This window comes from Humulus lupulus, chromosome 1, assembly GCF_963169125.1.
Source record: "Humulus lupulus chromosome 1, drHumLupu1.1, whole genome shotgun sequence".
NCBI lineage: Eukaryota > Viridiplantae > Streptophyta > Magnoliopsida > Rosales > Cannabaceae > Humulus > Humulus lupulus.
This window is the reverse complement of record NC_084793.1, coordinates 142,011,326-142,023,506: the sequence shown is the minus strand read 5'-3', so window position 1 is coordinate 142,023,506 and position 12,181 is coordinate 142,011,326.

Genomic DNA, 12,181 nt, shown 5'->3' with positions numbered 1-12,181 from the left:
CGTATTTCACACTGTCGTCGCGGCCCCCAGGGGCGAAGCAGCTTCGTTCATGCTCGGCCGGAGGTCGACACTTCAAGGAGCCTGACAGGCTGAGGCCGTGGAAAGCCAGGATTTCAGTTATCTGGCTAGTTGTGGTAACCGAGCTCCAGTAGTGCTCGGCCTCAAACATTTCTCTCCTCGGCTGCGAGGAGGAAGGTTCCCCCATTAGTGAAAATTTGAGCTCTCCTGGATGATATGCGACAGTAACCTTTAATGCAGGATCGAGAGGAATCGGCCTAGGTCCTGAATTGGATTCCGGATAGAGGGCCTCCCGAAGAACTCTCCTCTTCCCCTCTATGACCTCGTCAATCTGGCGGCGATAGTGAGCTCGAATGTCCTCTTGCTCGCGCGCAAGCTCGTATTCTCTTATCCGACGTTGATTCCGGGCAAACAGCGATTCTGGGCTCGGAGATTTTGGCTCGTAAGGGATTTCCAGCAACGACCCCCACCGTCTTTCCAGATTCTGTGACATCTAGCGAGAAAGAAAAAATGGTGAGGGCCATACATGCAAGAGTTCTGAGCTCGAACTTATGAGCTCGGGGTTTAGGAGCAAAACAAGCTAAATATTAAGACCCTTATTGAAGAGTCAGGGCGTGCGTTCCACGAAAAAGAAAGGAGTGTGGATAAGTTTTTGAAAATCCCGAAAATCAAGGGAAAAGAAAGTGGCGGTTAACCAGGAAAGGCAGCCTTGGGTTTCGTGCATTTATCAAGGCCCATGTTTTTTACCCGAAAACTTAGTGTACAAGAAACGTCGCCTAAAAATTTCAAAACCCAGAAAATAGGAACCTCACTTAAATATGAAAACTAGGTATAAGCCAGTGATGTAAATCCAGTATGGAAGTCTAAAAAGCATAAGAGCCTATCGGATCAAAACCTCCTATCGTATTATGCTAAGGATGTAAACTAGTATATACACATACACAGAAAGAACAGTATGAATAAAAACTGACAAAATGGGAAACAAAGATTGCATACTTACACAATAATGGCGATTGCAGAGAGATTGTCGATTGAAGAAGAGGTTGCAAATAAGAACTCACGGACTCGAACAGACCGGGGTTTCTTTGTTTCTTTGGCCGAGAAAACATGCACAGAATAGAAACTTGATGAGGAGGTCTCTGGTTTCGTTTTTCTTCTTTTCTTGCTTTTGGTAAACGAAGGTAAAAATGAAGGCGAAGAATGGGGTCTCGTATATATAGATGGAAAAAGGGGGATTAATCCGGGGCGTTGAATGAAATCCTTGCTAGATCGAACGGATGGGAATCAATGACAAGATGGCGCCGAAAAGGTGGCAGACGGATGATCGTGGGCATGTTTCCAAGGTACTCAAGTACCAAAAATGAGCAATACCCAACTGACGCGTGTCCATTTTCAAAAGTGTGACGGTACAGTTCTCAAAGAAAGTAGTTCAAAAGTTTCCTTCTCTTAGGATTCGAACAAATACTTTTGAGGGGGCAAGATGTTACACCCAAATTTCGAGCTATGTTAAATGTGACCTCGAAAGTTGGATTCGCAAATAAGTGAATTCATAAGGTTGGAAACATGCTCCAGGATTGAATGTCGAGCCTGCAGGACATAGACGACCTCGAGTATGGTGACCTCGAAGTATTAATGATCTCGAAAGATAGCTCCGGGGACGTTCTCATCTTCAGGGATGATCTCGGATCAGGGGTCTCGAGCTCGACGCACATACGATCTCGAAAGCCATGTGGCCTCGGGAGATGTTTCTAGCTCGATAGACGACGGGAAACCTGGGAAGCTAAAGCCTTAGAGATACGTGATAACCACCTTGGATATCTACAAGTGATATAAATACGAGATGTAATCCTCATTTATTATTGTAAATCCCCTAGAATCGCGGGATATTATTTGGTCAGTTATACGTCCCCTGGTCTTCAGGGGACGTTTCCTTTTATATCTGATTATAGGCATTTAAAGCCATTTATTTTATTTATACAAAAAGAGTAACTACCCAAAATATGTGGGATAGTATTCTGCAGCCTTCTCTATAAATAGAGAGGCCATACACCATTGTAAAGGCCCCGAAATTCTGATCTTTGAGAGAAAACTCTAAAGAATTCATTCTTGAAGAATTCCCAGATATAATCTTGAGTTTAATAACAAAGACTCGTGGACTAGGCAGATTGAACTGCTGAACCACGTAAAAATCGTGTGTCTGTATTGTTTTATTTCAATTGGCCATTATCAGTTACTGTTTATGTGCTCTTCTTTCACTGTTTGACGAAAAACGGCGTCAACATTATCTAAATTAATAAATAAGTTTAAATCAAGGTTCAAATTATAAATAATTAATTTGATAAATGATTTAAATAATGATTTAATTAATTAAATCAATAGAAAATAATATAGGCCTTGATTTTAAGTTCAATGAGCTTATAATCAAATGAGAAATTTCACAGGCTTAAAGCCTTTGATAATTTCGACCTAGGGCTTCATATTGGCTATTATTTTATTAATTTTTAATTAAATTATATGGCATAGTTGAGTCTATAAAATGAGTGCTTAGAGAGAAGTCAAAACACAAGTTTGACAAGTCACAAGTCATATTTTCTGATAGGTTTTAGATTCTCTCTAAACACAAGTCATTTTCTAAGCTTCTTTGTTATTTTCTCTTCTTCTCTCTGTATCTATCTCATGTGTTGAGAATTGCCCACACTAGTCTAGGTGATTCTAAGGATACATTGGAAGACTGTGAAGAAATTAGAAGAATGGTTCAGTTTCTTGATAATACTCTGCGGCAGAAATGATACAAGAGTTAGAGAAACTGAAGGAAAGACTCTTTCATTCCGCTACGTATGCTGTAAGTATTCTTGTCTTTGTTTTTCTTTGAATTCAATTTTAGAAACATGTTCTAGGTTATCTCATGTTAATTAGTTTAATATTATATCTACATAAAAATAAATAAAGATCATGTAAAAGTTTTCCTAACAACTGGCCTGAGAGCATTTGGTAATCTTTATTTTCATGAATGAACATGTTTAAAATTGGATTATTTGATATGTTTGAATAATTGGATGAATTTCATGTTTTTATGAAGCATATTGATTTTATGTGATTATTAGCAATTTTTAGGTTATTTTGTTGTGTTTTTAATGTTATTAATTTTTATATATGCTTTATTTTGTTTTATCATTTAAATTTTTTTTTTTTAAATAAGATATTTTTGTTAGTTGAGATTTAAATAATTATATATTTTCTACAAAGACTCAAATTCAAATTTAAAAATAGACTAACAACTTAATTTTAAATATTTTAATATATTAAAATATTAGAATTAAGATATCATATATTTAAGATATTTTCTTTTAAATTCTTGATATTTTTATTAAAACTTTATTTGAAAATATAAATATCTGTTTATTCTATAGTTTTTAATATTTAAATTATTTGAAATTTGAAATTTGTTAGTTAGATATTTTCATGGATATTTGAATTTGTTTAATTGTTTTGAGATATTTTAGGGTATTTATAACTATTTATATATTTTTTAAATGGTTAAAATATTAGATAATGGTTGTAACAACACAAGATATTTTTTTGAAAAACAGTTAAGATATTGATTTTAAAATTTAAAATTGGTTAAATTTTAAAAAATATAATTTTTTTTTCAGCCAATTAATAAAATATTTTTTTTCATAAATGAGATTTAAATTAACTTTGGTTAATTGTTGATAAATCCTATTTAAATTAAATTAATATATTTTTTTTTCAAATTAACCTAAAACCAAGTTGATTGTTGATAAATGAAATTTAAATTAACTATTGTTAATTGTTGATAAATTTCATTTAAATTGACTTATTTTTTGTAAAAATTTAATTAATTTGAATTTTTTGATAAATTCTAGATAATTAATTGTGGTATTTTTGCAAATGAAATAAATTGTGGTATTTTTGCATAAATTCATAGAATTGCTCATATAGTAACATGATTAGGCCCAACCAATTATAACATGTCTGTTTGCACCATATGTGGTATTTTTGCAATTGGGCTTAGATGCATATAGTGGCCCATATGTTTGTTAGACATATGGTTTTTGCCAAATAAAATATTCATAAAATGATAGGTTTTATTTGGGCCCATTAGAAAATGTAAAGTTTAAATTCCTCTCTTGTGGGTGATTCCACTTGTGAAGGCCCATTTACTTTGCATGACTATAGTGGGCCTAATCAATTAATAACAATTAATAAAACGAAGGTTTAAATTCCTGTTTTTTGGACCTTGTATGGAAGATAGTGACCTTTGTAGTGGGAACGACATACTGGATCCAGCCCTCCTCCATGCAAGCCCAATTTTTAAGGCCTGTTTACCTGAGTTGGACTTAATTGTATATGTTCATTATATTAGTTAAACCTAAATATTGATTAGTAACAAATTAATTCTAAATTAATTAGATTTGTTTCAATGTGACACTTTAGAATTAATAGGAAATTATAGGACTTTGGTTTTAAAAATTTTAATCTGTTTAATTTTTTGGAAAACCATAGTCATTAATTTTCTAAAACTAAATAATAAAAATACTATTTTTAATTTAATAATGAACTTATTTTAAGAATTTTATTCGATCTCCACCGTTGGTTGAACATAGTCAATAGCTTAATAGGGCCTCGAGGCGCTTTGATTCGTCCCCCTACAGAAGGTGTTCATTAGTTATTTTGACAATATTAGATCTCGAAAGATAGATAATTATAGGTCTAATTCTACTAGACTCACCCCTACGGTGAATACTAGGACTAAATCTATGATTATCGAAATCGTGGGTCTAGCTCATAAAATAAGAGATTTTGTTTTCTTATTTTGATCGAATAGTAGGTTGTTAATAGTGGTGTCCATTATTAAATGACTGTACAACTCTATTTAACTAGTGGTATTTTTTTTTACTCTCGCCAACAGGGACAAGGATATCATAGATTAGTTAAAATCCTAAAGAAATAGAGATATGATTATTTTTGGTATTTTTTCTCATATCTTACATATTATGGTATATGTTGTGCTATTTCTTGAAATTTGTGTGAATAGAAGTTTTATTGAGCAAATGTGATTGATTTCTATTTTATTGATAATTTGTAGTTTTAAGTTAAGTTGTGTATGTGTCTACTCCCATCCTTTCTCAACTTTCAATGGAGAAACTCACTGGAGAAAACTTCCTTAATTGGAAGCAGAATATCAACATAAAGTTGATTGGTGACAACTCTGAGTTCGTCATGATTGAGGAATCCCCAGAATGAGCATTGTGTCTGCACGTTCGTGATGGCACCGTCAATGCTCGTGATGGCACTGTAAATGCTTGGATATCACTGTCTCTGCACATACGTGATGACATTGTGAATGCTCGGATGGCATCGTATCTGCACATTTGTAATCAACTCAACTATGGTCTGACCCATCTTATGAACGAGCTTCAGATTTTTGAGCCTATCATGGGTGGACCTAGTAAAAGAGGAGAAAATAAGACTACTGTTGTTGCTGCTGATCCAGCTAAGGCTGAAGCTAACCAAGCTTTGTGTTCGAAAGATGGAAACAAGAGGAAGAATGGACAAAACAACAACCCCAAGCCTGCAAAGACTGCAAAGACGACTGCACAACCAAGTGCACAGACGCCTAAGGGGAAGAACAAGAAAAACAGAAAGGTAAAGATAAGTGCTTTCACTGCAAAGAGAAGGGGCATTGGAAACGAGATTACCCTAAGTTTCTAGCAGCGAAAAACAAGGGTAATGATTATAGTTCATTTATCTTAGAAACATGTGTTTTAGAGAATGATAAATCTATTTGGATTATTGATTCTGGATCTACCAACCATGTTTGCAACTCTTTACTGCTTCTTGAATCGTGGGAGGAAGTGGACGAAGGCGGCTTAAAGTGAGTGGACTACGGGTGTAGGACATGAATGATAGGCTCCTTGCACTTTATTGGTTTTATAGTATAAAACATTGGTTGTATAGCATACTTAGAGTTGGGAACAGAGCGTTCGTTGCGATCCAAGCTAGAGGAAGAGCTCGTCTGAAGTTTGGAAATAAATTTTTAATTTTAAAAGATGTCTTTTTTATTCCAAATTTTAGTAGAAATTTAATTTCAGTTTCCATGTTGCAATTAGAACAATTTGTTATGACTTTCACAAGTTTTAATATATCTATTTCTTTCAATGGATCACAATTGTGTATTGTATGTTTGGAAAACGAGCTTTATATTCTGCGACCTAACGAACCCCTCGCTCTTAATAATGATTTATTCAAAGTAGCTAAACCTAGGACCAATACACGTCAAAAGACCGATAACGATAATATGACGTATTTATGGCACTTGAGACTAGGTCACATTGGCTATGATAGGATTCAAAGACTTACAAAGGATGGGCCTTTGAGGGAACTCACCTTAGGTGAATTACCTATATGTGAATCTTGTCTAGAAGGAAAACTGACCAAGCGTCCATTCTCTGCAAAGGGTGATAGGGCCAAAGAACCACTTGGTCTTGTGCATTCAGATGTTTTGTGGACCTTTGCATGTACAAGCCAGGGGTGGTTTTGAGTATTTCATCACTTTCATTGACGATTACTCTAGATACTCATGTCTTTACCTAATGCATAGTAAATCAGAAACATTTTCAAAGTTTCAGGAATTCCTAGTAATGGCTCAGAACCAATTAGGTAAAACTTTAAAGATCTTGCGATCTGATAGGGGTGGAGAATATTTGGATATGCAGTTCCAAGATCATTTAACTGAACTTGGGATTTTATCACAACTTACTGCCCCAGGTACTCCGCAACAAAATGGTGTCGCGGAACGCTGGAACAGAACTTTATTGGAAATGGTTAGATGCATGCTTAGTTACTCAACTCTACCAACATTGTTCTAGGGACATGCAATTGAAACCACGGACAGCATTCTCAATGTCGTGCCGTCTAAATCAATCCCCAAAACACCTTTAAAATACTAGAATGGTTGTGAACCTAGTTTACGCCATTATAGAATCTGGGGGTGTCCCGCTCACGTCCTCAGGAAAAAGGAGGGAAAGCTAGAACCGCGAACTGAAGTTTGCATGTTTGTTGGTTATCCTAAAGGTACTCGGGGTGGACTTTTCTATAGTCATTCAGAAAAGAAAGTGTTTACTTCTACAAATGCTACTTTTCTGGAAAATGACTATGTCCAGAACTTTAAACCTTACAACAAAGTAGTTTTAGAGGAGATGGTTAAAGAATTGATTCCAACCAATGTTTCATCGTCATCAACGGAAGTTGATGATGAAATTCCCACTCTTCATGTCCAACCGACGCAAGTCGATTTAAATGAAGAAAGTACCACTGTTCCTGAGCAAACAGGCACGGAGCCTCGTCGTAGTGGGAGGGTTTCTAGGAACCCAATTCGCTATGGTTTGGATGGTGAAACCAATATGGTTGTTGGTGACACTAGTGATGATGATCCATTGTCTTTCAAACAGGAAATGGCTAGCCCTGAAAAGGAAATATGGTTCGAAGCCATGAAACAGGAAATGGAGTCCATGTACTCAAATTCTGTCTGGGATCTTGTGGAAGCACCTAGTGACTTTAGGGCCATTGGGTGCAAGTGGATCTACAAGAAGAAGCGAGGTTTTGATGGAAATATCGAGACTTATAAAGCTCGATTAGTGGCAAAGGGTTATACCCAAAGAGAAGGCGTGGACTATGAGGAAACTTTTAGTCCGGTAGCCATGCACAAATCCATTCGCATCCTCCTATCCATAAAGCGAGGTGTTGATGGAAATATTGAGACTTATAAAGCTCAATTAGTGGCAAAGGGTTATACCCAAAGAGAAGGCGTGGACTATGAGGAAACTTTTAGTTCGTTAGCCATGCACAAATCCATTCGCATCCTCCTATCCATAGCAGCCGCTCTCGACTATGAGATCTGACAAATGGACGTCAAGACAGCTTTTCTTAATGGAAAGCTTGACAAAGTCATTTATATGGATCAACCAGAAGGATTTAAAGTAGCTGGACAAGAAGGAAAAGTTTGCAAGTTGAATAGGTCCATCTATGGACTTAAGCAAGCTTCTCATTCCTGGAATTTTGATGAAATAATCAAGACCTATGGCTTTGAATAAGATATTGATGAGCCTGTGTTTACCAACTGAAGGAAAATCAAATAGTGGTATTCCTGGTTCTTTATGTAGATGATATCTTACTCATTGGAAACAATGTTAAGAAATTATCATATGTGAAGAATTGGCTGAGCACTCAATTCCAGATGAAGGATTTAGGTGAAGCAAGTTATGTTCTAGGCATCCAGATCATTAGGGATAGAAAGAACAAACTCTTAGCTCTATCTCAAGCAGCTTACATATAATAAGTGCTTGAATGTTTCTCAATTAGAAATTTCAAGAAAGGGCATCTACCGTCTCTCCATGGAATTCATCTTTCAAAGAAGCAGTCTCCCCAGACTCCTGAAGAGGAAGATGCAATGAGAAAAGTTCCTTACACATTTTTAGTTGGAAGTTTGATGTATGCTATGTTGTGTACTAGACCAGATATCTGCTATGCAGTGGGAGTAGTGAGCAGGTATTAGTCAAACCCAGGACTGGAACATTGGATAGCAGTTAAGCATATCCTGAAGTATTTAAGACTGACTAGGGATTATATGTTAGTCTACAAGGGTGGTGTTCTGAATCCTGTAGGCTACACCGATTAAGATTTTTAGACTGATGTCGATGACAGGAAGTCTACTTCTGGAATGGTGTTTACTCTTGGGGGTGGAGCTGTGATTTGGAGAAGCGTAAAGCAGTCTGTAATCTCAGATTCCACCATGGAGGCTGAGTACATAGCCGCATTAGAAGCAGCTAGGGAAATAGTCTGGCTAAAGAAGTTCTATTCGGATCTTTGTGTTATTCCATAAATTGATAAACCGCTTGTGTTGTTTTGTGACAATACAGGAGCGATAGCCAACTCGAAAGAACCTCGAAGTCACAAGAGGAGTAAGCATATAGAAATGAAGTATCACATTATTCAAGAATATGTGGCCAGGGGAGATGTGAAGGTTATGAAGATTGCAACTGAAGACAATCTTGCAGATCCGCTTACAAAGACATTACCAGAAGCTACATTTTGATAAGCATATCAAGGAAATGAGATTAGTAGATTTAAGGAATTAGTTTCAATTAGTGCAAGTGGGAGTTTGTTGGGGTTTTATGCCCTAATTAAAACCCAAATTCTTTGTAATCTCATTTTATTATCAACAAAAGAATAAGAAATCATTTTTTGACTTAGTCAATCACTTTGCTCACATGTTTTAATTTCATGATTATTTTTTTAATATAAACTTCAATTAAATCCCGAGCATATAGCTAATCTTATTTATAGTGACGTAATCACAGTGAAATATAAATATGATTATATGTTCAAAATAAGATAGTCCTAAGATTAGTCAGTGCACAGGATTTACACTGACTTGCCAATCTACGATATGACCTACTTACACATTACAGTGTTATGTTCTTTCCAGAACATTAGCAAAGTAGATAAGATCAGATGTATTTGTTACATCGGACTGGACTGATATTGACAGTTGATAAGATAAGTAAACATATCGTTATTATCTATTCTAGTCATATCATATAGTTGACCATAGGTCAATTCAATCTCAATTCTGAGTGGTTAGTATTCTTACTGATTGTATTATTTGAGCTCTTTGACTTGTTTGTTACCAGCTTACCCTACGGACTAGCCCATACTTACATCTTGGGAACTCGGTAGTATAATTGAGTGGGAGTGTTAATCATAGTTATGAACATCTATAGCTTCTGATGAAGAAGTGAAACGATGGTTTCCTTTTAGTTTGGTTCAAGGTGTTAAATGATAGAGATCTCATTTCAGTAATTAAATCAGTTTACTGAAATATCATTTACAATGAACTAAGTGTTTTAAGGATAAAATACAATGAGGGGTAAAACGGTATTTTAGTCCTATCTCATTGTAGACCGTCTATAGAGGATTGAGTGACAATTACGGTTGTAACAATGGATAATTAATAACATATCTATATTTGTTATAGAGCGTTCTATGAATTCAAGAGTGCAATTCTGAGTCTTTAGTGGAGTCATAGGAATTAATAAGTTAGTAAATTTATTTGTTAGATTTATGATAACTTATTGGAGCTTGATTTCATAGGCCCATGGTCCCCATTGTACCTTGGATAAAATCATCTAGATAGTTTCAATTAATTAATTTAATTATCAATTAGAATTATCAAAGTTGACCAGGTCAATTTTGGATAGTTTCATAGAGTTATGTATTTTTGAGAAGAAAAGAGAAATTATGGCAGATTTATTAATTAAGATAAATTTGTATCTAAATTAATAAATAAGTTTAAATCAAGGTTCAAATTATAAATAATTAATTTGATAAAGGATTTAAATAACTATTTAATTAATTATATCAATAGAAAATAATATAGGCATTGATTTTAAGTCCAATGGGCTTATAATCAAATGAGAAATTTCACGGGCCTAAAGCCCATGATAATTTCGACCTAGGGCTTCATATTGGCTATTATTTTATTGATTTTTTAATTAAATTAAATTGCCTAATTGAGTCTATAAAAGGAGTGCTTAGAGAGAAGTCAAGACAGACGACAGATTAGTTTAATCATTGGTTTTCTGATAGTTTTAGATTCTCTCTAAACACAAGTCATTTTCTAAGCCTCTTTGTTATTTTCTCTTCTTCTCTCTATATCTATCTCATGTGTTGATAATTGCCCACACTAGTCTAGGTGATTCTAAGGATACATTGGAAGACTGTGAAGAAATTAGAAGAATGGTTCAGTTTCTTGATAATACTTTACGACAGAAAGGCTACAAGAGTTAGAGAAACTGAAGGAATGACTCTTTCATTCCGCTGCATATACTGTAAGTATTATTGTCTTTGTTTCTCTTTGAATTCAATTTTAGAAACATATTCTAGGTTATCTCATATTAATTTGTTTGATATTAGATCTACATGAAAATAAATAAAGATCATGTAAAAGTTTTCCTAACAAAAACTTCATGTGTCACTTTACTTTTAGTTTGTTTACTGCCTGTTCGTATATTCTGATTCATCATCAATCTGTCATGATACATCAGAACATCTATCTGATCAAACAATTTTATAATTATTCCGCATTAATTAAATTGTTGGTTAAATCTAGTTGGTAATCTTAAAAAATAGAATTTCAATTGGTATCAGAGTAGTTTACTAAACTCTTAGTGAGATCTTGTGTTTCTCTTTCCATTTATTTGTTTTTCTACTTGCAACATGTCGTTTTTTGAAGAAGGAAGTTCTATAAATCGTCCAACATTGCTTAATGATTTTAACTATCCTTACTGGAAGGTTAGGATGAAAGCCTTCATCAAATCTCAAGATGAAAAAGGTGTGGAGATCTATATTGACAGGCTGGTCATCACCAGTTGATGTTGACGCAAAAACTTGGGAAACAATGGTAAAATATGAGTTAAATTGGTCAAATGCTGATGATTTATTGTCCAATTACAATAACAAGGCCTTACACACTTTGTTCAATGGTGTTGGTGAATGGTATATTAAACTTATATCCTCTTGTGATTCGTCCAAAAGAATCTTGGAAAATCCTTCAAACTCAATTTGAAGGAACTGCTGATGTCAAGTGTTCTAGGTCAATTATGTTACAAACGAATGTGAGGATCTTAGAATGTATGAAACTGAAACTCTCACTGAATTTTATGAGAGATTGTTTGATGTTGCTAATGAATTTTTTGCCTTAGGTGAAAAATTATATGAATTTGTGTTAGTTCGAAAGATTGTTTGTGTTTTACCTGACAGGTTTAGCACAAAGTTAACTACTATGGAGGAGGCTAAAGATCTGAATTCCATGAAAGTGGAAGAACTGATGGGTTCTTTATGAACCTTTGAACTGAATCAATAGATTAGACAAAAAGAAAAATCGAACAAGGTAAAAGAAAAAGAAAAATCTATTTCCTTGAAAAGTTCAGAAAATGTGAGTTCAGATGATGAAGATGATAATGATTTGACCCTATTGACAAGAAATTTTAAAAAATATATGAAAAAATTGGGCAATAAAAAGAATTTTTCTAAATTCTCGAAAGGTAATACATATTCTAAACATTTTGTTCCTAACAAT